Source organism: Schistocerca serialis, chromosome 11, assembly GCF_023864345.2.
Source record: "Schistocerca serialis cubense isolate TAMUIC-IGC-003099 chromosome 11, iqSchSeri2.2, whole genome shotgun sequence".
Taxonomy (NCBI): domain Eukaryota; kingdom Metazoa; phylum Arthropoda; class Insecta; order Orthoptera; family Acrididae; genus Schistocerca; species Schistocerca serialis.
Window position 1 is genome coordinate 178,381,831 of NC_064648.1, and position 26,772 is coordinate 178,408,602.

The window sequence follows — 26,772 nt, forward strand, 5'->3', positions numbered from 1 at the left end:
TTATAAAAAATTGTGTATATAATGATGATGATGATGTTGAAGTCCCATACTCCGTGACGTAGCGTAGGGAAACGATGCGGGAGACCCGCACCGCCGTACTAGGCAAGGTCTAGGTATATAAAAACACACGCATACTCCAACGCAACATTGTGCAGTCCGTCTTCAGGCCACGAGTGGCCTGCCGGGACGATCCGACCGCCGTGTCATCCTCAGGGAAGGATGCGGATAGGAGGGGCGTGTGGTCAGCACACCTCTCTCCCGGTCGTTATGATGGAATTCTTGACCGAAGCCGCTACTATTCGGTCGAGTAGCTCCTCAGTTGTCATCACGAGGCTGAGAGCACCCCGAAAAATGGCAACAGCGCATGGCCGCCCGGATGGTCACCCATCCAAGTGTCGACCACGTCCGACAGCGCTTAACTTCGGTGATCTCACGGGAACCGGTGTATCCACTGCGGCAAGGCCGTTCCGGACTGTACGGAGGGTGGCCTAGAACCTCCCATTTGAATTTCTGCAGGAGTGCCGCGACAGTGTTGCCCGTATGAGGCTTTTCATTGTCGTGGAGCAAAATGAGCCCATATGTGAGATTGCCTGGTCGTTTTGATTTGATCGCATGGCGAAGGGTGGTCAAGGTTTGCGAGTAACGCTGGGCATTCTCTGTTCTCCCGTGCTGCAGGAAGTTAATGAGAAGGGGGCCATCATGGTCAAAGAAGAACGTCAGCATAACCTTTCTGATTTACCTCGGACTACGTCCAACTGTACGTGCGGAACTGGTTAACATCGCAGCCCCAGGAATTTTATGAGACAGCCATTCACCGCCTTGTGCCACAGTGGGACAAGTGTCTCAGCAGCCAGGGTCAGTACTTCCAAAATACAGCTACAGGTTTCTGTATTTATGCCTCCAGCTCGTTTCTTTCTGAACGCCCCTTATACATGGTTCATTAATTATTATAGTGTTATAATTATTGAACTATATGAAATAAAATCGTCATAACTTCTGAACTGTTTGAGTTAGGACGTGCAAACTGCAGGGTTGGCTGCGGGGCATGCTGGGTATCAGAGTGCGCATGGTATGGTTTGGTTTAACGAAGAAGCCCACTTTCGTTTCGATGGCTCCATCAATAAGCAAAATTAGCACATTTGGGGATCTCAGAATCCGCATTTCGCGATCGAGAAGTGTCTTCGCCCTCAACGGGTGACTGTGTGGTGTGCAGTCTCCAGTCACGGAATACTCGGTGCGGTATTCCTCGATGGCACGGTGACTACCGGACGGTGCGTGAAGGTTTTGCAAGATGATTTCATCCCCGTTATCCAAAGTGAACGTGATACGACAAGATGTGGTTCATACGAGACAGAGCTCGACCACATCGAAGCAGGAGAGAGTTTGATGTCCTGGAGGAACACTTTAGGGACCGCATTCTGGCTCTGGGGGTGGGGTACCCAGAGGCCACTGGCATGGGCCTCGATTGGCCGCCGTATTCTCCATATCTGAACACATGCGACTCCTTTTTGTGGCGCTGTATTTAAGGACAAGGTGTACAGCAATAACCCCAAAACCGTAGCTGAGCTGAAAACAGCCATTCGGGAGGTCATCGAGAGCATCGATGTTCCGATACTTCAGCGGGTGATGCAGAATTTCGCTATTCGTCTGCGCCACATCATCGCCAATGGTGGCAGGCGTATCCAACACGTCGCAACCTAAATCCGAATATCTGTTGTGACGTTTTCATGTTGAATAAAGTGTGTGCACGCCGTAGTTTGTAACTAATTTACGTTTTTTTCCGTATGGTTCAATAATTGTCACGCTGTATGTAAAATTTTGTGGGAGATATATACTCCCACCACCCTTAGGGGATGGGGGTGAGACGGCGTGACATGTAACAATATTCGACAACCAACGATAGTAGTGTCAGCCCCTGGTAGCTGAGTGGTCAGCGTGACGGAATGTCAATCCTAAGGGCCCGGGTTCGATTCCCGGCTGGGTCGGAGATTTTCTCCGCTCCGGGACTGCGTGTTGTGCTGTCCGCATCATCATCATTTCATCCTCATCGACACGCAAGTCGCCGAAGTGGCGTCAACTCGAAAGACTTGCACCAGGAGAACGGTCTGCCCGACTGGAGGCCCTAGTCACACGACATTATTATTATTATAGTGTCAGACCAGTACTTCTTACGGTCGCTAGCATCATGACAATGACAGTAACGATGACGTTTCACCCGTAGGCATGGTGGAAGTGGGTGGGGGTGGGAGCAGAGCAAAGACTGAACTGTCCGCGTTCCTTCATAACGCCGTGAGGAATTTCTAACAATGTGGCACATGAATCACCTGCCGTCTGAAAAAACTTACTAAGACAGTAAGACATGCCTATGGCTGACCGTTTGGGGAGAAAAGGCTTGGTATGAGAGCATAACTCAGGAACCAAATTTGGTATACAAGCAATAAGTCGGACAAATAAAGAAAACAATAATCACGTAATTCTACTCCACGTCGTGGCGGTAAAAACCCTACAGACACAGAGAAAAAAAAACTGTCAAACTTTTGTGAAATTCATATAAGTATACGTGGAAGAGTATTAGTGTGTAATTGTTACAGTAAATCAAAAAATAAAAGAAGACTGGAGTGGAGAAGAGGACTGTGAAGGAAGGAGAAAGATGACAAATTATGTTGTCAAAAGAATATATACGACTTTGGGATCTGTCTTACAAATGGAAAAGATGTATGATGGGGGAGAACAGGTGTTGACGTGCATGGGTAGAAAAGGGGAATAGCAAGTAAAATGGAGACAGATAGAGGAGTGGAGGAAAGACTGTGAGAGAAGGTTGGTTAGTTAATTAGATTGCAACGTGTTTCATGGCTCATTCGTACGATACATCGTAATAACGTAGATTGAGCCAATTTGCAAGCGATTAAATTAAATCTCCATTTGAATATGGCTGTTTACCGACCAATTACAGGTAACAGCCACATGACGGTAAAATACATCTGGCCTAATAACAAACTAGATGGCTGTATTTACTCGCTTAGACAGACACGGCCGTAATATTAATTACGTAGGACTAAATAAACTTACTTGGCTCCCATAAAGTAAACAGGTAGCACCAATTATAGAATCGGAGTAATGAGTAAATAAATTTTGCGTGTTATATAAAGTAACGTTTTCAAACCCAGTACTCTGTGAAGTGTAGCCTTTATGCCTCTGACCAGAAATAGCCACGCACGTTATAGGCTGTACGTACGCACTACGGAACTAGCTGTGGAGGAACACTGCCCTACAGAGGTACGGTAGCAGTCCTGTTCTGTATCCTAGAGAATTTTAACCTCTCTAGCAACGTAACAATGTATACACGAACAACTTCCCCCTACTATGCCACATAAACAGGTGTCTCGAGACCCACTAGATGGCGCTGCCATGGGTCAGACGGATATCAACTGCGTTTTATTAAAACAGGAACCCTCATTTTTATCACATATTCGTGTAGTACGTAAAGAAATATGACTGTTTTAGTGGACCACCTTTATCGATTTGTGATAGATGGCAGTTTAATAGCTACAAACGTATAAGTACATGGTATTACGTAACATTCCGCCAGTGCGTACGGTATTTGCTTCGTGATACATTTCCCGTGTTAAAATGGACCCTTTACCAATCGCGGAAAAGGTCGATATCGTGTTGATGTATGGCTATTGTGATCAAAATGCCCAACGGGAGTGTGCTAAGTATGCTGCTCGGTATCCTGGACGACATCATCCAAGTGTCCGGACCGTTCGCCGGATAGTTACGTTATTTAAGGAAACAGGAAGTGTTCAGCCACATGTGAAACGTCAACCACGACCTGCAACAAATGACGATGCCCAAGCAGGTGTTTTAGCTGCTGTCACAACTAATCCGCACATCAGTAGCAGACAAACTGCGCGAGAATCGGGAATCTCAAAAGCGTCGGTGTTGAGAATGCTACATCGACATCGATCGCACCCGTACCATATTTCTATGCACCAGGAATTGCATGGCGACGACTTTGAACGTCGTGTACAGTTCTGCCACTGGGCACAAGAGAAATTACGGGACGGTGACAGATTTTTGCACGCGTTCTATTTAGCGACGATGCGTCATTCACCGACAACGGTAACGTAAACCGGCATAATATGCACTACTCGGCAACGGAAAATCCACGATGGCTGCGACAAGGGGAACATCAGCGACCTTGACGGGTTAATGTATGGTGCGGCATTATGGGAGGAAGGATAGTTGGCCCCCATTGTATCGACGGCAATCTAAATGGTGCAATGTATGCTGATTTCCTACGTAATGTTCTACCAATGTTACTACAACATGTTTCACTGCATGACAGAATGGCGATGTGCTTCCAACATGATGGATGTCCGGCACATAGCTCGCGTGCGGTTGAAGCGGTATTGAATAGCATATTTCATGACAGGTGGATTTGTCGTCGAAGCACCATACCGTGGCCCGCACGTTCACCGGATCTGACGTCCCCCGATTTCTTTTTGTGGGGAAAGTTGAAGGATATTTGCTATCGTGATCCACCGACAACGCCTGACAACATGCGTCAGCGCATTGTCAATGCATGTGCGAACATTACGGAAGGCCAACTACTCGCTGTTGAGAGGAATGTCGTTACACGTATTGCCAAATGCATTGAGGTTGACGGACATCATTTTGAGCATTTATTGCATTATTAATGTGGTACTTACAGGTAATGACGCTGTAACAGCATGCGTTGTCAGAAATGATAAGCTCACAAAGGTACATGTATGACATTGGAACAGCCAAAATAAAATGTTCAAACGTACCTACGTTCTGTTACCAACTGTTCGTCTAAAACTGTGAGCCATGTGTTTGTGACTATTACAGCGCCATCAATCACAATGTGAAACAAGTGGTCCAACTAAAACATTCATATTTCTTTATGTACTACACGAATATGTAATAAAAATGGGGGTTCCTATTTAAAAAATAAACGCAGTTGATATCCGTTTGACCTATGGCAGCACCACCTAGCGGGCCAACCATAGCGCCATCTGGTTTCCCCCTTCAAGCTAGACAAGTTTCGTTCTTTGTAGTTTTTTTCGTTTGATGCTTATTTCGTGAGATATTTGGCCCCGTCACTATCAATGGACCACCCTGTACATGTCTTTCATTCACCTATTCAACACTGGTTTTAGATAAGCGTCCGTTTTCATATCGCTTCTTATCATTGCCAGTAAATACTTCTGTGGTGTGGTGTGTTGTGTTCAGGATCTATACCACTATACTTGGACTCGAATCCTATCGAGTTCTTTCTCTACATTATTCTCATTATATTGCATATATCGAAATTTAAAAAGAGCTGGCGTACGTTACACCGCGTGGAAACTACGTGCAAGTCTTTTCGCTTTTCTCTGCGATCGCCCAACGAAGATTCTAGTCTTGCATACCATCGTCGAACGTCCGTTGTGTTCAGTTTTAAGTTCTGATGACGGCCAGTATAGGCTAACAGTGGTTGCAGTATTGAAGCAAATGAAAAAAATAAAGTTTCAACAATGTAGCTACTCACATCCTCAGATGGCGAAAGTCATTACTCCATAATAATGGCACCTGTTTCCTGTCGCCAGGAATAATGGTGTATGTGTACTAAGTTTCATTACATTTCTCCAGGGGTTGCAGGGAAATACTGGAAGACTCTCTCTCTCTCTCTCTCTCTCTCTCTCTCTCTCTCTCACACACACACACACACATACACACACAATTCCATCTATATAGAAGCAGAATGCTATGTCACCTGCCAATGATCAAGTATAATGCAAATAAATTTTGTACAAGAACTGAAGCTTGGGGAACTATCGTAGTTGACTCCATTTGTTTAGAGGGATATGCGTTGTGGCAACCGTGTCTGTGGCAGAGAGACAGAAGTTATGTGTATTTTACGGAGATAGGGAGAGGTGTCAAGAGATAGCTTGAGAGGAAGAGTATGGCGTGCAGAATTCCAGAGCAGTGGAACTAAGTCGCCAACAGCTTTCCCTGTTCGGGAAATATTCTCAGAATACTGTGAAGACTTGTTTGAAAAACACCCCTGAGACATCGTGTCATCACTTTATTGGCGATCACATTGCCGTCTGCAAATTTGACAGTAAACGCAAATAATTTTGGTCCTAACACGGAGCCCTGGGGAAGTCTCCCATCTGGAGAAATGGTGGTGGTGGTGGTGGTTAGTGTTTAACGTCCCGTCGACAACGAGGTCATTAGAGACGGAGCGCAAGCTCGGGTTAGGGAAGGATTGGGAAGGAAATCGGCCGTGCCCTTTCGAAGGAACCATCCCGGCATTTGCCTGAAGTGATCTAGGCAAATCACGGAAAACGTAAATCAGGATGGCCGGAGACGGGATTGAACCGTCCTCCTCCCGAATGCGAGTCCAGTGTGCTAACCACTGCGCCACCTCGCTCGGTCTGGAGAAATATATCGGTAGTGGCAATGGAGTCTGTGACGAAAGAGAAGCGTCGAGCGGTGTGCAGGGTATTGGGAGGGGGGATTTATGGATGGGGGGAGGCAGGGGGTCAGCTCGATGGGAGGGGGGGAGTGAAACATGCGGAACTGTGGAGCGCTCGGAAGATCCGCGGCATCGCGGCTGGCGTCACATAACACGCCGCCCGGGGCTTCTGGAAAATAATCAGGCGCAGCCGGAAGAGGTATTTGTGGGCGACGGTGCCAGCTGGCGGGCGTAGCGTGGCGTGGGGAACGAAACAGCGGCGAGGCAAGCACAGTCTGAAGGCAGGCGTGCGGCGGTAACAGAGGAGCACCAAGCTGCGCACATACTGTTGGTTAACAGGTTCACGCACCTCAGACCAGTGGTTACCAACATTACTCTTGAAGGAGGTCAAATACCTGCTCCCACACCTCCCTCCTCTCTGTCACGCCTCCCACCCTCCTCCCTCACATATACATGAATACAATGTTGGAACTTGGCATCCCAACAAAACATTTCCCTGGCAGGTCTGTCTGTTCGGAAAAGAGTCGTAGTCACTTTTCAAGACTTCTTTTTAAAATACTTTTTGCGACATCATTTTATCACTTTACTAGTGACTGCTGCACCGTCCGCCAGAGACGCACAGAAAATTTAAATACACTACTGGCCATTAAAATTGCTGCACCACGAAGATGACGTGCTACACACGCGAAATTTAACCGACGGGAAGGAGATGCTGTGATACGCAAATGATTAGCTTTCCAGAGCATTCACACAAGGTTGGCGCCGGTGGCGACACCTAGAACGTGCTGACATGAGTAACGTTTCTAACCGATTTCTCACACACAAACAGCAGTTGACCGGCGTTGCCTGGTGAAACGTTGTTGTGATGCCTCGTGTAAGGAGGAGAAATGCGTATCATCACGTTTCCGACTTTGATAAAGCGTCGGATTGTAGCCTATCGCGATTGCGGTTTACCATATCGCAACATTGCTGCTCGAGTTGGTCGAGATCCAATGACTGTTAGCAGAATGGGAATCTGTATGTTCAGGAGGGTAATACGGAACGCCGTGCTGGATCCCAACGGCCTCGTATCACTAGGAGTCGAGATGACAGGCATCTTATGCGCACGGGAGTAACGGATCGTGCAGCCACGTCTCGATCCCTGAGTCGACAGATGGGGACGTTCGCAAGACAACAACCATCTGCACGAACAGTTCGACGACGTTTGCAGCAGCACGGACTATCAGCTCGGAGACCGTGGCTGCGGTTACCCTTGACGCTGCATCACAGACAGGAGCGCCTGCGACGGTGTACTCGACGACGAACCTGCGTGCACGAATGGCAAAAGTCATGTTTTCAGATGAATCCAGGTTCTGTTTACAGCATCACGATGGTCGCATCCGTGTTTGGCGACATTGCGGTGAACGCACATTGGAGGTGTGTATTCGTCATCGCCATACTGGCGTATCACGCGGCGTGATGGTATGGGGTGCCATCGCTTACACGTCTCGGGCACCTCTTGTTCGCATTGACGGCACTTTGAACAGTGGACGTTGCATTTCAGATGTGTTACGACCCGTGGCTCTACCCTACATTCGATCCCTGCGAAATCGTACGTTTCAGCAGGATAATGCACGACCGCATGTTGCAGGTCTTGTACTGGACTTTCTATATACAGAAAATGTTCGACTGCTGCCCTAGCTAGCACATTCTCCAGATCTATCACCAATTGAAAACGTCTGGTCAATGGTGGCCGAGCAACTGGCTCGTCACAATACACCAGTCACTACTGTTGATGAACTGTGGTATCGTGTTGATGCTGCACGGGCAGCTGTACCTGTACACGCCATCCGAGCTCTGTTTGACTCAATCCCCAGGCGTATCGAGGCAGTTATTACGGCCAGAGGTGGTTGTTCTGGGTACTGATTTCTCAGGATCTATGCACCAAAGTTGTGAAACTGTAATCACATGTCAGTTCTACTATAATACATTTGTCCAATGAACACCCGTTTATCATCCGCATTTCTTCTTGGCTTAGCAATTTTAATGGCCAGTAGTGTAGTTAAATCGATCGGTGCTGCAGCCATGTTCCTAGACGGGAGGAGCCCGTGTGTCATAACTTCCCCATCCGCTCCTCTTGGCCGCGAGGAAGCAGGCTTCCGGTCACACCCAGACACGCGGCAAGTGGTTTTGGTTTTGCCGAGGATGCGGTTGTGGCCGCTGGTCCTTATCACACAGCCGCAAGGTCAAGATGTCGCCTCTGACACAATCCCAGGCCGGTCTCCGCTCCGGGCAGGCGCTAAGCGCCGCCGACATTGCTCCACGTAGGCTAGACACACGCGCTAGAATGTCCGTCGCCTAGACTTGCTGGTCGTGCCGTAAAAACCAGTTCCTCTCCTGTTTCTCTCTGCCCGTTTCTCGGCTGTATCCCGTACATGAGGAAAGCCCCGACGCTTAGCAGCAAACCTAACAGCACGCATTCTTCTTTTATTTTACAACGATGCGCACACCACCGTCATCGATTTGCAGTAGGATTTTCGAACACATACTGTGCCAACATTATGAAATATTTCCAAGATAACGGTCTCAGATCTCGTGTGAGTCAACATTTCGTTTTTGGTTTCTTTTGTAGAAATTATGCTCAACATTACTAAATTACGCTCAACATTTATGACATGTACTGCAAGTCAAAACGACCATATATCTACAGTGACACAATGGGCTCTGTGCGATATAGCTTCTGTGAAGTAATGCCTCGAATCCATCCCGGCATTTTTTGACGCTTTCTTTAATAGCCTACAACATTTTGTGGCAGTTGAGATATCTCAGTCAAAACAAGAGGTGAAAATACCTGGGAATACAGGCAAATAGATTCATCTAAAAGACGATCTTTTAACTACTGTTAATTCATTATAACATCGAGACACAGAACTTTCAAGATGATTCTCTCAACTGATCTCAACTCCGTCCGAACGGGTAATGAAGGCCCAACGGCACCGACCGGCCGCCGTGTCATCCTCAGACCACAGGCGTCACTGGATGCGGATATGGAGGGCCATGTGGTCAGCACACCGCTCTCCCGGCCGTATGTCAGTTTCCGAGACCGGAGCCGCTACTCCGCAGTCGAGTAGCTCCTCAGTTTGCCTCACAAGGGCTGAGTGCACCCCGCTTGCCAACAGCGCTCAGCAGACCGGATGGTCACCCATCCGAGCGCTAGCCCAGCTCGACAGCGCTTAACTTAGCTGATCTGACGGGGACCGGTGTTACCACTGCGGCAAGGCCGCTGACCTTCAAGATAATTACCTCGACAAAATGCTATTCCAGATACGTAACCGGCTAATCAAGTGCAATCTTTTCATACACACATCAATAACATGGTCGTCAATTTTCATTTTAGTCCTTTTACAGATTTTTTGTTTTTATATGTTTTTAAGCTTTTATCTCCAACTCAGCCATGTTCAAAATCAATGTAAATGTTTGCATGCGAATAGAATCAGCAGCCTCTGACGTTCCTCGAGTTCTGCTTTGATCCACTGACTATTGCTTGAAATCGGTCTTCGCTGTCATTTGAAATTGTAGATTTCTATCCGATTGCATTACAACGTTATGAAATACGTGAAGAAAGCAATCTAGTGACATATAGCCAGCACTGTTTTCTAAATCCGTGCTGGCTATATGTCACTAGATTGCTTCCTTCACGTATTTCATAATTTCTATTGTTCTTGTGAAACACAACTAGCTCTTTACTCACACGGAGTGTTGAGAGCTACTGACAAGAGATTTCAAATTGATTCCGTATTTCTAGAATTCCAGAAGACTTTTGACATCGACCCTCACAACCGTCTTCTAACCAAATTGCGCGCATGTGCAGTATACCGTCTCGATTTGACGAATGGATCCGTGATTTTCTGCCAGAAAGGTCACATAACTGACGGAAAGTCATCGAGTAAAACAGAAGTAATACCTGGCGTTCGCCAAGGAAGTGTTATATGCCCTGAGCTGTTACTAAGCTACATAAACGGTTCAGGAGACAATCTGAGCAGCCCTCTTAGATTGTTTGCAGATGATGCTGTCGTTTACCGTCTAGTAAAGGCATCAGAAGTTCAGATTGCAAAATAATTTAGCAGTACTCCGAAAGAGGGCGGACAAGCTTAGTGTACGCAGTCTCTTTCGTAGATCTGTTGCGTCTTCTACGTGTTATGCCAGTAACACGCGGTCTTTGGTTTCCCTTCTCCAGAACCTTTTTGTAGGGGTTCGTAATTGTAATTCCTAGGTATTTAGTCGAATTTACGGTCTTTAGATTGATTTATCGTGTAACCGAAGTTTAACGGAATCCTTTTAGCACTCGTGTCGATGACCCCATACTTTTCATTATTCACGGTCAATTGCCAATTTTCGCACCATAGATATATCTTTTCTCAATCGTTTCGCAGTGTGTGTTGATCTTCTGATGACTTTGTTAGTCGATAAACGACAGCGTCATCTGCAAAAAACCGAAGGCGGCTGCTCAGATTGTCTCCCAAATCGTTTATATAGGTAAGGAACAGCAAACAGCCTATATATACCACTATCTTGGGGAACGCCAGAAATTACTTCTTCTTTACTCGATGACTTTCCGTCAATTACTACGAACTGTGACCTCTCTGACAGTCCAATAACAGTATTCGCGATACGCTTTGGTGACTATTCACGCATATCACCGAATGTACTAGCAAGATTATATCACTGCACGACACATAGTTTTGGAGCTATGACGTCATAAACATTGAGCTGCGTGGAAAACTCGCCTCTGCTTAAAAGGGAGCGCAAATTACCCAGACTGTTCACCCAGTGTTTTATAATTTCATACCTTTCCTAAGCATTGTTTTTCACTTACATGCCTAAAGTACAATGTTTAACACATTGATTCATTTGTAAATTAATGAGACGTCTGAAGACATTTTACACACACGGGTCCGATTCTTTACAGAATCGTGAGTGGGAGGTTTACTGTTCTATCCCACTGTTGCATTAGCGAGGAGGCGGAGTGACACCGAGATTTCCTCCAGCCGCCCCCGGCCCCCACCACCCTATGGCTATCCATGTCAGTATCTCCACGTCCTGTTCGCAATACAAACTTGTTGACGTCATAATAACGCATCTCCTCCACCTTTCACTCGACTATCACGATGTCTGACCTCACCCGAGTGTCGTAACACGAACAACTCTTCCACTCTGGAACGCAGCAGCTGTCTGCGATTCAGCTGCACAGGAATATGTTTACCGGCTAGTATTGCCGGATGTAATGCGCAGTATGCAACACTGGACCTCTTCAACACTTTATCCTGTTTTTTTGGCCGGCTGGTTCTGACACACACACACACACACACACACACACACACACACACACACACACTAGCAGCAGTATCACGCCGCGTTTGCTTGTAGACACACGCAACCAGACAAAAGACGCGAATTTCCGTAGGTGTAAAGTCCGGGGCCGAAAGTGTTTCAGCCTGCGAATGAAACACAAAGGCGCTACGCCGCCAGCGGCGTGTATTGGGTGCGCTTTTGAAAGTACCGCCCGTTTATACGGCCCTCTCACGGGGCTAACCGATCCCTGTGCCGTTATGAAATTACGTCCTTGATACGCTGCTAGAAAACGAATATTTTCAGACCAGTTGCATGTGGGCTGGACAGATAAACATCAGCGCAACTAACAAGGGAACTTTACAGCACTGACCCTTCTCCGCTTTTCTTCCAACTTGTAGGACTTCAGCGCTTGGGCGTCAGTTCCCTAAACTAGTTCGACGTTGTTCTGAAATTAAAAACAAAAAAAAAAAAAAACACCCTGAAGATTAGATTACCAAGCATTTTTTCGAATGCAACATTTCCAGCCTTTCAAAGAAATCGATCGTCGCTTAATGGGTGGCGTGAAAGTCTTTTCCTCTGCAAGCCTCACTAATAGCAACTTTTAACAAAAAATTTATTTAATATTAAATGCCAGTGATTAATATACATTATAAGCCCAAGAAAAAGAAATCGAGACACTATGAAGGAATTATCCAGATGGGACGGAAATCGCCACATGGAACATACGCATACAGGCACACCAATGATTACAGTTTAAGAAAAATTGGATTATTTAATAAAGAGAAAGAGCTTCACAGATTGCACAGGTCAGTAACGATTTGGTCCGCCCTGAGGCCGCGATGCAAGCAATTATTCGACTTGCCATTCATCGACAGAGTTGTTGGACGAAATTAGAGTTAATTTTTTATACCTTCAGCTGCTGGCGGGCGTTGATATATATGAACGGCGACAGGTGAAAATGTGTACCCCGACCGGGACTCGAACTCGGGATGTCCTGCTTACATGGCAGACGCCCTATCCATCTGAGCCACCGAGGACACACAGGATAGCGCAGCTGCGGGGACTATCTCGCGCACGCCTCCCGCGAGACCCACATTCTCGCCTTGTATGTTCGCAGACTACATTCGTAGTGTCCCTACCCAACACACTCATTACTCGCGGAAGACATCCTTACCAAGTCCCGTAAGAGTTCGCGGAATACGTGTGCATCCGCACAGAAGAAGAAGGTCATGGCCGGTATTGCCAGAACTACACTCCTGGAAATGGAAAAAAGAACACATTGACACCGGTGTGTCAGACCCACCATACTTGCTCCGGACACTGCGAGAGGGCTGTACAAGCAATGATCACACGCACGGCACAGCGGACACACCAGGAACCGCGGTGTTGGCCGTCGAATGGCGCTAGCTGCGCAGCATTTGTGCACCGCCGCCGTCAGTGTCAGCCAGTTTGCCGTGGCATACGGAGCTCCATCGCAGTCTTTAACACTGGTAGCATGCCGCGACAGCGTGGACGTGAACCGCATGTGCAGTTGACGGACTTTGAGCGAGGGCGTGTAGTGGGCATGCGGGAGGCCGGGTGGACGTACCGCCGAATTGCTCAACACGTGGGGCGTGAGGTCTCCACAGTACATCGATGTTGTCGCCAGTGGTCGGCGGAAGGTGCACGTGCCCGTCGACCTGGGACCGGACCGCAGCGACACACGGATGCACGCCAAGACCGTAGGATCCTACGCAGTGCCGTAGGGGACCGCACCGCCACTTCCCAGCAAATTAGGGACACTGTTGCTCCTGGGGTATCGGCGAGGACCATTCGCAACCGTCTCCATGAAGCTGGGCTACGGTCCCGCACACCGTTAGGCCGTCTTCCGCTCACGCCCCAACATCGTGCAGCCCGCCTCCAGTGGTGTCGCGACAGGCGTGAATGGAGGGACGAATGGAGACGTGTCGTCTTCAGCGATGAGAGTCGCTTCTGCCTTGGTGCCAATGATGGTCGTATGCGTGTTTGGCGCCGTGCAGGTGAGCGCCACAATCAGGACTGCATACGACCGAGGCACACAGGGCCAACACCCGGCATCATGGTGTGGGGAGCGATCTCCTACACTGGCCGTACACCACTGGTGATCGTCGAGGGGACACTGAATAGTGCACGGTACATCCAAACCGTCATCGAACCCATCGTTCTACCATTCCTAGACCGGCAAGGGAACTTGCTGTTCCAACAGGACAATGCACGTCCGCATGTATCCCGTGCCACCCAACGTGCTCTAGAAGGTGTAAGTCAGCTACCCTGGCCAGCAAGATCTCCGGATCTGTCCCCCATTGAGCATGTTTGGGACTGGATGAAGCGTCGTCTCACGCGGTCTGCACGTCCAGCACGAACGCTGGTCCAACTGAGGCGCCAGGTGGAAATGGCATGGCAAGCCGTTCCACAGGACTACATCCAGCATCTCTACGATCGTCTCCATGGGAGAATAGCAGCCTGCATTGCTGTGAAAGGTGGATATACACTGTACTAGTGCCGACATTGTGCATGCTCTGTTGCCTGTGTCTATGTGCCTGTGGTTCTGCCAGTGTGATCATGTGATGTATCTGACCCCAGGAATGTGTCAATAAAGTTTCCCCTTCCTGGGACAATGAATTCACGGTGTTCTTATTTCAATTTCCAGGAGTGTATATACTTATATGGATATGATGACCTGCACGCGTCTAGAACGAAATTAGAATTACTTTTTAATACCTTCAGCTGCTGACGGGCGTTGAAAATGTCGTCTTGGGTGATACTGTGCCAAAATCTCTCCAACTGGCGCGTCAGATGGTCAAATTCCCGAGCTGCTACGAGGACCTTACCTTTAAATACTCCAAACATTCTCAAGTGAGGTGACGGCCGACGAGCTCGCTGCCCAGTATAGGGGTCGGCCAGCACGAGGGCAAGCCGCAGAAACCCCGACGTGTGCGGGCGGCCGTTATCTTGCTGATATGTCTTTTCTACGAAGCTGGTATAGCCCGCAGCTCGTGGTCGTGCGGTAGCGTTCTCGCTTCCCGCGCCCGGGTTCGATTCCCGGCGGGGTCAGGGATTTTCTCTGCCTCGTGATGGCTGGGTGTTGTGTGATGTCCTTAGGTTAGTTAGGTTTAAGTAGTTCTAAGTTCTAGGGGACTGATGACCATAGATGTTAAGTCCCATAGTGCTCAGAGCCATTTGAACCTTTTTTTTTTTTTTCACTGGTATATGCAGGCGTATTCAAATACAGCGATATGTAAACAAGCACAATACGGCGCTGCGGTCGGCAACGCCTATATAAGACAACAAGTGTCTGGCGCAGGTGTTAGATCAGTTGCTGCTGTTATAGTGGCAGGTTACAAAGATTTAACTGAGTTTGAACGTGGTGTTATAGTCGGCGTACGAGCGATGGGACACAGTATCTCCGAGGTAGCCGGCCGTGGTGGCCGAGCGGTTCTAGGTGCTTTAGTCCGGAACCGCGCGACTGCTACGGTCGCAGGTTCGAATCCTGCCTCGGGCATGGATGTGTGTGATGTCCTTAGGTTAGTTAGGTTTAAGTAGTTCTAAGTTCTAGCGGACCTGATGACCTAAGATGTTAAGTCCCATAGTGCTCAGAGCCATTTTTCTCGGAGGTAACGATGGAATGGAAATTTTCCCGTACGATCCCTTGACGAGTGTACCGCGAATATGAGGAAACCCATAAAACATCAAATCTCTCACATCGCTGCGGCCGGAAAAACATCATGCGAGAATTTCGCCAACGACGACTGAAGAGAACCGTTCAAAGTGATAGAAGTGCAACCCGCAAATTGCTGCATATTTCAGTGGTGGGCCATCAACAAGTGTCAGCCTGCGAACGATTCGGCGAAACATCATCGATGTGGGCTTTCACAGCCGAAGGCACACTCGTGTACCCTTGATCACTGCACAACACAAAACTTTACGCCTCGCCATGGCCCATCAAAATCGCCATTGGACTGCTGCTGACTGGCCAGAAGAGTCGTTTCAAGTTGTATCGAGAGGATGGACGTGTGTAGGTATGGAGACAATCTCGTGAATCCATGGACCCTCCATGTCAGCAGGGGACTGTTCAAGCTGGTGGAGGCTCTGTAATGGTGTGGGGCGTGTGCAGTTGGAGTGATATGGTACCCCTGATACGTCTAGATACGACTCTGACATGTGACACGTATGTAAGCATCCTGTTTGATCACCTGCATCCATTCATGTCCATTGTGCATTCTACTGACTAGGGCAATTCCAGCAGGGCAATGCGACACGTCACACGTCTCTACAGAGTGGCTCCAGGAACACTCTACTGAGTTTAAACACTTCCGCTGCCCACCAAACTGCACAGACACAACATTATTGAGCATATCCAGGATCCATAGCAACGTGCTGTTCACAAGACATCTCCACCCCCTCGTACTCTTACGGATTTATGGACAGTCCTGCTGGATTCAGCACTATTTCAGACATTAGTCGATTCCATGCCACGTCGTATTGCGTCACGTCTGAGTGCTCGTGGGGGCGCTACAGTATATTAGGCAGGTGTAGCAGCTTGTTTGGCCCTTCAGTGTGACCATAATTTTTTAGTAAAAGCAATATTTCTTTATTTTAACAACTAATGACACGAAAGCAAATTTTAAATTCGATACAGACACGCCAGATTCCTTTATATCAGTAACACTATCCTTACAACTAAAAAATTATTTTATTTTCTATTTTATGTGTCTCAGATTTGTAAGAAATGTTACTTTATTTTAACTGTTCATATGTTTGTGCGATTACGAATTAAAAATGAAAAGATGTATGGACTCTTGTTGAAAGGTGTTGACACCGCGAAGAGCGGTCAAGGTGTTGGGCGTCCACGACTCTTCACAGAACGCGGAGGTCGCTCGGTTGCCCGCTCTGTAATGCGAGGCAGGCGGCGATGCGTGTCAGAGTACAGGGCCGGTGCAGGAACAAGTGTTTGAGGGCACAGTAATCAGCGCACACTGTCCATCGTGCGGCCCCGATGCGCAAGGTCACTGATATTTCCATGTCGATGCAACGACATCGTCAGTTACAGCTGCAGTGGGCACGAGATCATCAACATTAGACCAACGGAAAGGTGTCGTTGCTCGCGCACGAATCTCGTCTCTCCTCACACCACGTCGATGGTCGTATCGTTATACGCCCTCACCCTGCTGCACTTTACTCCAAGCGTTCTTATGCAATGGGGAACAGTCAGCTGTGTTTCCGCGGCACCTGTAGTGCTAATGCACAGTCAGAGCTGTGAACTACGTGAACATTATCGTTTCACGCTCGTTATCTTTACTACGTAAATCTTCCAACGCGACGAGAAGCTTCCGGGAGGACGTTCGCGACACGCCCCTCTGCCGGGCAGCCTCTGAGCGGCCGTAATGAACGGCTCCTGTGTGGCGAGGGCCGCTCCTTATTGAAATCGTACAATGCGCTGGGGCCGCCATTCTTCCTCCGCTGCCGGGTCCTTCATTACGGCAAGTGATCCTCTGCCCCCGGCCTGAATCATAATTAAGTAGCAGTAAGCGCCTGCTGACGCCGCAACCCGCGCCGCGCCGCCGCGTTGCGGGTAGCCGGGCTTAAGGCGCGCGCCGGGGCGTGGCTTCCTCAGATCACCAGAGCGCTACGAAACAGAACGCCTTCTCTCTATCTGCGTCTGCGCTGCAAAGGGTTTCATTCAGGGAGCTTCAGCGATACAATAATAACAACGGTCCGTAGCGTCAAACATTCTGCTCTTCCCAGTCTCCTTCACACTCCCCCCAAATCCCCAAAATACAGGGTGTTTCAAATCATCCGATTAAAGAAAATCATAACTATTATGTTATTTGAGATATATGCGTAAAAAACGTACAGTTGGAATGAGAAAACTCTCGAGCTTTACATGGTTCCCGCTAGGTAGCAGCAGTGTGCGCCCACTTTAGTTCTGGCCCTGCAAGACTGTTATAAGGCTTTCACACTCTTTCTGACCATATATTTATGTGTGTGTGTTACTTAGTTGTAAACGATAACTGTTTACAACGTATCACACTGGTAGCGAGGGAATCGACACGAACAGTTCGATAGAGGACACTTGAGATCCATCAAGCAGGGAAACATCCTCAAATTGGCGTACAGAAACCAAGTAAATCACTGCGCATGCGCACCAGGCGATATGTTCAATATCCTGTCGACCTCTTACGCCAGCGGCTTAGGCGGCTATTCTTCAAAATTATTAATTTAAACTTTCCCTTGAGTGTTATGAAAGGAAAAAAAGACGTTTGTAAACGCTATACAAAAACTGATTACGTTTATAAACCCTTACGTTTATTAACCCTTCCAAGCGCAAAAGTTCCGTTGTGAGAAGGCCAGACAAACAAAATTATTCAACACTTACCTCTCCGCTGTTAAAATTCGCAATATTTTGAGGTATAATTTACACATACGTCAATTTTTTTTTTATTTTATAAGCGCAAGAAGTAGAGAGGATATAAAATGTAGACTGGCAATGGCAAGGAAAGCGTTTCTGAAGAAGAGGAGTTGGTTAACATCAAGTATAGATTTAAGTATCAGCAAGTCTTTTCTGAAAGTATTTGTGGGGAGTGTAGTGATGTATGGAAGTGAAACATGGACGATAAATAGTTTGGACAAGAAGAGAATAGAAGCTTTTGAAATGTGGTGCTACAGAAGAATGCTGAAGATTAGATGGGTAGATCAGTAACTAATGAGGTGGTACTGAATATAATTGGGGAGAAGAGGAATTTGTGGCACAACTTGACTAGAAGAAGGGATCGGTTGGTAGGACATGTTCTGAGACATCAAGGGATCACCAACTTAGTATTCGAGGGCAGCGTGGAGGGTAAAAATCGTAGAGGGAGACCAAGAGATGAATACACTAAGCAGATTCAGAAGGATGTAGGTTGCAGTAGGTACTGGGAGACGAAGAAGCTTGCACAGGATAGAGTAGCATGGAGAGCTGCATCAAACCAGTCCCAGGACTGAAGAGCACAACAAGTGCAAGAACAAGAGGTTTATATTTTAATAATCGTGTATTAGCATTAACAATCATTTCAGCCAAACTCTATCACGGCACACGTGTGCTCCAACTTGAGCAGCTTTTCTAGGCCAATTTGAGGCTGTTTTCCGGCCCGGTAGATCACGAGTGTTCTCTATCAGGCTGTTAGTGTCAACTTCCCCTACAGCACTGTGGTCCATAGTGAGCAGTTGTCGTTTACACTTCGTAACATAAAATACATAATTTCAGTATTCAAAAAGGTGCATTTTGGAAAAGTAAGAACCGTCCTACAGTCCCGGAAAATTCTCGCGTCCCTCCTACACACGGCCAGCCGGGGTGGTCGAGCAGTTCTAGGCGCTACAGTCTGGAACCGCGCGACCGCTACGTTCGCAGGTTCGAATCCTGCCTCGGGCATTGATGTGTGTGATGTCCTTAGGTTAGTTAGGTTTAAGTAGTTCTAAGTTCTAGGGGACTAAGAAGTTACGTCCCATAGTGCTCAGAGCCATTTGAACCTTCTACACACGACCCTATCGGGACCGACTGCGAGTCCGAAGTACTCTCCGCCGTGCACTTGGAGGCGAACTATTAATGCGAGCGACTGGTGCCGGGTAGCTGTGTCGGTCCTGCGAGGTCGCGGTCTGGTTAGCGGGTGTGCGCCTTGGCTCGCTTCCACGTGCCATAAACACGGCGCATGGCTCTCTGCTATAACCGAGGCTATAGTCGCTAAGACGGGGACGTGGCTGTCACACATATCAGGCGCGTGCAACGAGCCTCGGCCGTGCCGAAAGGCTGCGTACAGGCGCGAGGCGAAGAAAAAGGAGGATATAGGGAGCGATGCAGTAGCCAGATAACGCCGGCGCTGCGTTGCGCAAGATGCGTGCGTCGGCGCTACTCGACAGTGCTAAGTGGCTGGGACTGGGACGCGCTAATTCCGGAGAAAGGAGGAGTGCAGCGGGTAGAAATGAAGAGGTTGAGAGGAAGACAGAACGGGCAGTGAAAGAGAGGAGAAGGAAAATAAAAGTACACAAACAGGTGGAGAAGAAGACAGAGCGGGCAGTGACAGAGAGGAGGAGGAAAATAAAAGTACACAAACAGGTGACAATTCTGGAGGGAAAAAGATTTCAGACACTAGATATAAAGAGTTTGAGAAGGAAAAGTAGAAGAAGAGGAAGCTGAAAAGAATATATACGAGAGAGAAAGTGAGAGAGAGAGAGAGAGAAAGAGGAAGATAAGAATACACGATGAGATGCTAATTCTCTCAAAAGAAAGAGAGCAGACATTACATATGAACAGTTTGATAACAAAATGAAAATGATGATGAAAAAGAGAATACAGATTCAGAGAGGAAAGCAAAAAAGCAAACCAGGCTCCAACATGGTGAAAAAAAAAAAGACTTCTGGAGCAGAAATAAAGAACAACACAATTCAAAGAAAAAAACAGAGGAAGAGGGAGGGAGAGAAAAGAGAGAGAGAGAGAGGAAAGAGAGAGAAAGGTAAGAATACACGATGAGATATTAGTTCCCTCGAAAGAAAGAGAGCAGACATTACATACGAACAGTTTGATAAGAAAATGAAGATGATGATGAAAAAGAGAATACAGAGTCAGAGAAGAAAGCAAAACAGCAAACCAGGTTCCAACCTGGTGAAACAAAAGACTTCTGAAGCATAAATTAAGAACAACACAATGCAAAGAGAAAACCAGAGACAAAGAGAGAGAGAGAGAGAGAGAGAGAGAGAGAGAGAGAGAGAGACAGAGACAGAGAGAGAGAGACAGAGAGTGAGCGAGCAAAAGACAAATACAGAAAAAGTCCAGACGAGGAAATAGCGGTGTTTAATGTCTACATTTGCATCTGGTCCACTTGTAAGTAGGCTGTTTAGGTTTTTATGTTGGTAATGCCACGTAGCGCTCTGTATGACAATCACTGACTGTGCTGATTTGCATTGTTGGAATATTCTCTATTGTAGTGTTGGGCAGCTGGATGTTAACAGCGCGTAGCGTTGTGCAGCTGGAGGTGAGCCGCCAGCAGTGGTGGATGTGGGGAGAGAGATGGCGGAGTTTTGAGAGCGGATGATCTAGACGTGTGTCCGTCGGAAAAAGGAATTTTGTAAGACTGGATGTCATGAACTGATTATATATATATATATATATATATATATATATATATATATATATATATATAGACTTTTGAACACTATTAAGGTAAATACATTGTTTGTTCTCTGTCAAAATCTTTCATTTGCTGACTATGTCTATCAGTAGTTAGTGCCTTCAGTAGTTTGAATCTTTTATTTAGCTGGCAGTAGTGGCGCTCGCTGTATTGCAGTAGTTCGAGTAACGAAGATTTTTGTGAGGTAAGTGATTCATGAAAAGTATAGGTTATTGTTAGTCAGGGCCATTCTTTTGTAGGGAATATTGAAAGTCAGACTGCGTTGCGCTAAAGATATTGTGTGTCAGTTTAGTGATGGTCAGAATAAGTAAAGAGAGAAATGTCTGAGTATGTTCAGTTTTGCTCAGCTGCTTGAAAATCAAATAACGTAAGAGGTTTACCAGCACAGTAGTTCATAAATTTTTCGATGGGATGTTTCACACTCAAGCGTTTCAGCGCAACTATCTCTCGAACAAGAACAGATATTGAAAAACGACTTTGATGGATATGAATGTAAGGCAGAGCCTCATGAAAGTAAATACTGTGAGACATTCTAAACATAAAAATATTATTTTCCATGCAAACTTACGTTTATCTTAAATGGACGCACTATTATTTCTCACCCAATCGATAACTTGGCCGGCCATGGTGGCCGAGCGGTTCTAGGCGCTTCAGTCCGGAGCCGCGCGACTGCAACGGTCGCAGGTTCGAATCCTGCCTCGGGCATGGATGTGTGTGATGTCCTTAGGTTAGTTAGGTTTAAGTAGTTCTAAGTTGTAGGGGACTGATGACCTCAGATGTTAAGTCGCATAGTGCTCAGAGCCATTTGAGCCATTTTCGATAACTTGAAAAATCACAAAAACAATGGCGTTTGTCACATCGCAATGCGTCAACTACATCCCGAGAAACTGCAAAGTGAAACTGAGGCTTGAAATCAACGAAACGCGCCGTAACCGCACATCCAGAGATGCAAGCGTGAACCCCACGTTGCTTGTAATCGCCATATGATTGACGTAATACGATGCAACGAACCCTGTACTTACGTACTGTGCGACGAAAAACAAGCAAAGAGTCTGCTCGTTAGTGCTTTATTGATTTATTAGAACAGACATAACGGTAACGAAAAACCGAATATCATCGGTCAGCTAAACGTAATTAATGGCTGACCAGGGATCTAACAGAGGGGTGATTGGTAGTTGTACGCAGGTGTGTGACCGGACATCTGTATTGTTTCGAGTCCACTGAATAACAGTGTAAATAGCCATAAGTAAAGCGGAATGAGATTTTCACTCTGCAGCGGAGTGTGCGCTGATATGAAACTTCCTGACAGATTAAAACTGTGTGTCGGACCGAGACTCGAACTCGGGACCTTTGCCTGTCGCGGGCAAAAGCGCTACCAACTGAGCTACCCGAACACGACTCACGACCCGTTAATAAGTAAAGCGTTTGTTGCATCGTAGTACGTCAATCAAATGGCGATTACGAGCAACGCGTGGTTAACGCTTGTATCGCGGGATGTGGCCATTCGTTTGTTTCAAGCGTCAACTCCACTTTGCAATATATGATGATGTAACTGACGTATTGCGATTTAACAAACACCATTCTTTTTGCGATTTTTCACGTTATTGATTGCGTAAGAAAAAATACGGGGTACTTATTAAAAAAACCGTAAGTTGGCGTTGAAAATAATACTTGCCTTCGGTTTAGAGTGTGTCCATAGTATTTACTTTGACGAACCCCTGCCTCACATTCATACGCGTGAAAGTCGTTCTTCAGTATGTATTGTTGTTCCAGAGATATTTGCGCTGAAACGTTTAAGTGGACCATTCTGTATAATACATCGATGTTCCATGAGCCACCTTTACACTCCATGGCGGAACGTTTCTCCGATACGATTAGTTTGTTTTGTGCTTCCCTGGTCCAAACGCAAACGGCGCGTCGGATGAACGAGTGGGAAACAGATCTCTTCTACTGCATGTCTTTGCTTTTCATATCCTGAATGGTAGTAGTATGTACGAAAAGAAGAAAGATTGCCTATTAAAAATGGGCTCTAAATTGGATATCTTAAAGAATTAGGAGTATTTGTTCGTCTTCGCTACTATGATACACGTGTCTTCTAGAGAACAAGTGCTCATAGCTCCTACGCTATGCATTTTGGAACCAATGTTTACTAGACAAGTTTTTGTTGTTTTGCTCCATACTACGCCCTCCCAAAATATATAAAGCAAAGTGTTTGCTTTAGAACAAATTTGTTTCGCAGTATCGAAGATGAAGAAGGTACGCATTCTACAGCCCCTGACTTTCTTGCTTCGAACGATTGTTCCTGTCACGTTCCTCTATACTGAAAGTTCCAGTTGGGACACTTTGTATACTGGAGGAGGTAACACGTTGCCCGACTTCCTCTCTCTCACAATTTCAACAGTAAACCTCTCCGTGACACACAATGCCTCTTGTGTAGCGTGTGCCACTAGAGTTCGTTGAGCATCCCCGTAACGCTCCCTCGCCGAGTAAACGGTCCCGTGGCGAAACGCGCCGCTCTTCTCTGGATTTTCTCTGTCTCTTCTATCAGTCCTACCTGGTAGGGGCCCAGGCTGCTAAGTAACGCTCACGAATTTGCCTCGCAATTTTTCTGTAAACCACTTCTTTCGTGGATGAATTGCATTTGCTTAACATCGTTCCAACGACTCTCAGATGGAATGTGCTGTCTCTACTATTTGTTCTAAATGTTCATTCCATTTTATGTCCTTATGGAGGGTTACTGCTACAGTTTGGATTCCGTAGAAATGTTGGAACACGTGAGGCAATACTGACCCTACGAAATATCTTAGAAAATAAATTAAGGGAGGCAAACCTACGTCTCTAGCATTTGTAGACTTAGAGAAAGCTTTTAACAATGTTGACTGGAATACTCTCTTCCAAATTCTGAAGGTGGTAGGAGTAAAATACAGGGAGCGAAAGGCTCTTTACAATTTGTACAGAAACCAGATGGCAGTTAAAAGAGACGAGAGGCGTGAAAGGGAAGCAGTGGTTGGGAAGGAAGTGAGACAGGGTTGTAGCCTCTCCCCGATGTTATTCAATCTGTATAGTGAGCAAGCAGTAAAGGAAACAAAAGAAAAATTCGGAGTAGGTATTAAAATCCATGGAGAAGAAATAAAAACTTTGAGGTTCGCCAATGACACTGTAATTCTGTCAGAGACAGCAAAGGATCTGGAAGAGCAGTTGGACGGAATGGACAGTGTCTTGAAAGGAGGATATAAGATGAACATCAACAAAAGCAAAACGAGGATAATGGAATGTAGTCGAATTAAATCGGGTGATGCTGCGGGAATTAGATTAGGAAATGAGACGCTTAAAGTAGTAAATGAATTTTGCTATTTGGGGAGCAAAATAACTGATGATGGTCGAAGTAGAGAGGTTATAAAAAACAGATTACCAATAGCAAGGAAAGCGTTTCTGAAGAAGAGAAATTTGTTAACATCGAGTATAGATTTAAGTGTCAGGAAGTGTTTCTGAAAGTGTTTTTATGGACTGTAGCCATGTATGGAAGTGAAACACGGACAATAAATAGTTTGGACAAGAAGAGAATATAAGCTATAAGAATGCTGAAGATTAGATGAGTAGATCTCGTAACTAATGAGGAGGTATTGAATAGAATTGCGGAGAAGAGGAGTTCGTGGCACAACTTGACTAGAAGAAGGGATCGGTTGGTAGGACATGTTCTGAGGCATCAAGGGATCACCAATTTAGTATTGGAGGGCAGCGTGGAGGGTAAAAATCGTAGAGGGAGACCAAGAGATGAATACACTGAGCAGATTCAGAAGGATGTAGGCTGCAGTAGGTACTGGGAGATGAATAAGCTAGCACAGGGTAGAGTAGCATGGAGAGCTGCATCAAACCAGTCTCTGGACTGAAGACCACAACAACAACAACACCTACATATTTTACGGTTGTTACTATTTCCTGCGGTCCGCCTCCACCGCTGAGTGATCAGCGGGCTGATTGCCATACGTGGGACGTGGCTTCGATTCCCGGTACTACCAGGCTATTTTTTTCCCCTTATTGGACGGTTTGGTGTGAGATGCTGTCAACTTCGTGATTGCAGATTGAGGATCTACTTGACCGAGAAGTAGCGGCTCCAGGTCACGGAAACTGACAATGGCTGGCCGGCCGGGCTTCCATACCGCATCCAATGACGCCACTGCCGAAGGATGACACGGCGGTCGGTCGGTCCCGGTGTGCCCCACAGCGCCAGTAGACGGAGCTTATGTTTACTATCTCGCCAATAAAGCGGTACAGCATTTGTACAGTACAGCACTGGACTTTTTCGCCAGTTTCTGCGCAACACGTTACAATTACGAGCACCTACGTTCGTGGCCAGCTGCCAGTCCGTTGAGCAATCGCTGAGCCTACGCATTTCGCTACAATTTCCTAGCGCTGCGACGTCTCTGTACGCAACAGCATCAGTTGCGAAAAGCCTTGCGGAATTTGCGATGTTGTCCATCAGATCATTATCCATTAGATCATCAATATAAATTGTAAACGGCTGTGGCCCTATAGCACTGCCATCGTGTACTCCGGGTATTACCTTTACATCTGTCGATTTTGTTCCCTTAAGAGCGACGTGTTGAGTTCTATCTGTAAGGCAGTCTTGAATCCAGTCTCAAACCTGGTCCGATACTCGGTAAGCTCGCAGTTTTCTCAGTAAACGGCAGTGTGGGACGGTGTCACATGCCTTTCTGAAGTCGAGGAACACGGCATCAGTCTGAGCGCCGTTGTCCACAGAGCTATGGGTCTCATGGAGAAACAAGAGTGAGACGAGTTTCGCAAGGTCTCTGCGGAATCTGCGCTGATTTTTATAGGAGAGATTCACATTCTCCAAAGCCGTGATCATGTGTGAGCATAAAACGCGTTACTGGACTTGGCGATATAGGCCCTTGATTATGATGACCTGTCCTACGACCCTCGTGAAAAACAGGAATGACTTTTTCTTTTCCAGTGGCCTGGTACCCTTCGTACGACGCAAGCGCGGAAGTATTAGTTTCATGAAACACACAAACACGAAAGCAATTGAAACTCTAGGCAATTATTTCCTCTCTCATCCTCCTCTCCTGGCGTCAATTTCCAATTCTTTTAAGGACAGGCACTGGAGAAGTTTTCGTTCACCCTGGACTTCATATTCATTTCGCCTGTTTTTATATATCGCTTATTGATTTTCGAGTCAACACATTCAATCATTTACATATGTAAAAGCTGTGAAAGAAGGTATACACAATAAAATGCATTACGAATGTTTAAAAATTAGTCTACAAATATATCAAATGCTATAACAGTAAGGTTCCTTTGGCTTATAAGGTCTCATCTTGCTTTCCAGCGTGGGTAGAGACAGGACGAGCAGTAAATGTGGTCATGGTTGCCTCTCATCTACAGTTTTTTTTGCACTCTTAGAATTTGAGGCGCAAACATGGAACCCGTCCAGCATTCTTTTAACTGCCTTGTAGCGCAAATATCCCCCAACCCCTTCCAACCGTTGGTTGATTCACTGTGCAAATTGTAGCCCCGTCTTCCTGAAACGCGGGCATAGGAACTTTTACTTCTTCACTCCACACAGTTTCTCTGCATCTCTCAAATCCTGCTTACGGAAGTGGGAGGAATACTCTCAGATGTCTGATCCTTTACTGTCTCCACAGTCATAAAGTGCAAGAGAAGAACACACTTATATTTCAAAAGTTCACGCCACATTTTTGTGTAAATTGAAGCAGTACTCTTATACGAATGTAACATTTATTTCTGGCTAACAAC

The 26,772-nt window shown here is 46.6% G+C and overlaps 1 protein-coding gene and 1 pseudogene across 1 annotated transcript in view; both read right to left on the reverse strand.

Moving 5' to 3' along the window:
• The window catches only part of LOC126427231 (basement membrane-specific heparan sulfate proteoglycan core protein), a 792,772-nt gene that overhangs the window by 622,446 nt on the left and 143,554 nt on the right, over nucleotides 1-26,772 (reverse strand). The gene's annotated exons all lie outside the window — the stretch shown is intronic.
• On the reverse strand, nucleotides 353-470 carry LOC126427501 (5S ribosomal RNA; annotated as a pseudogene).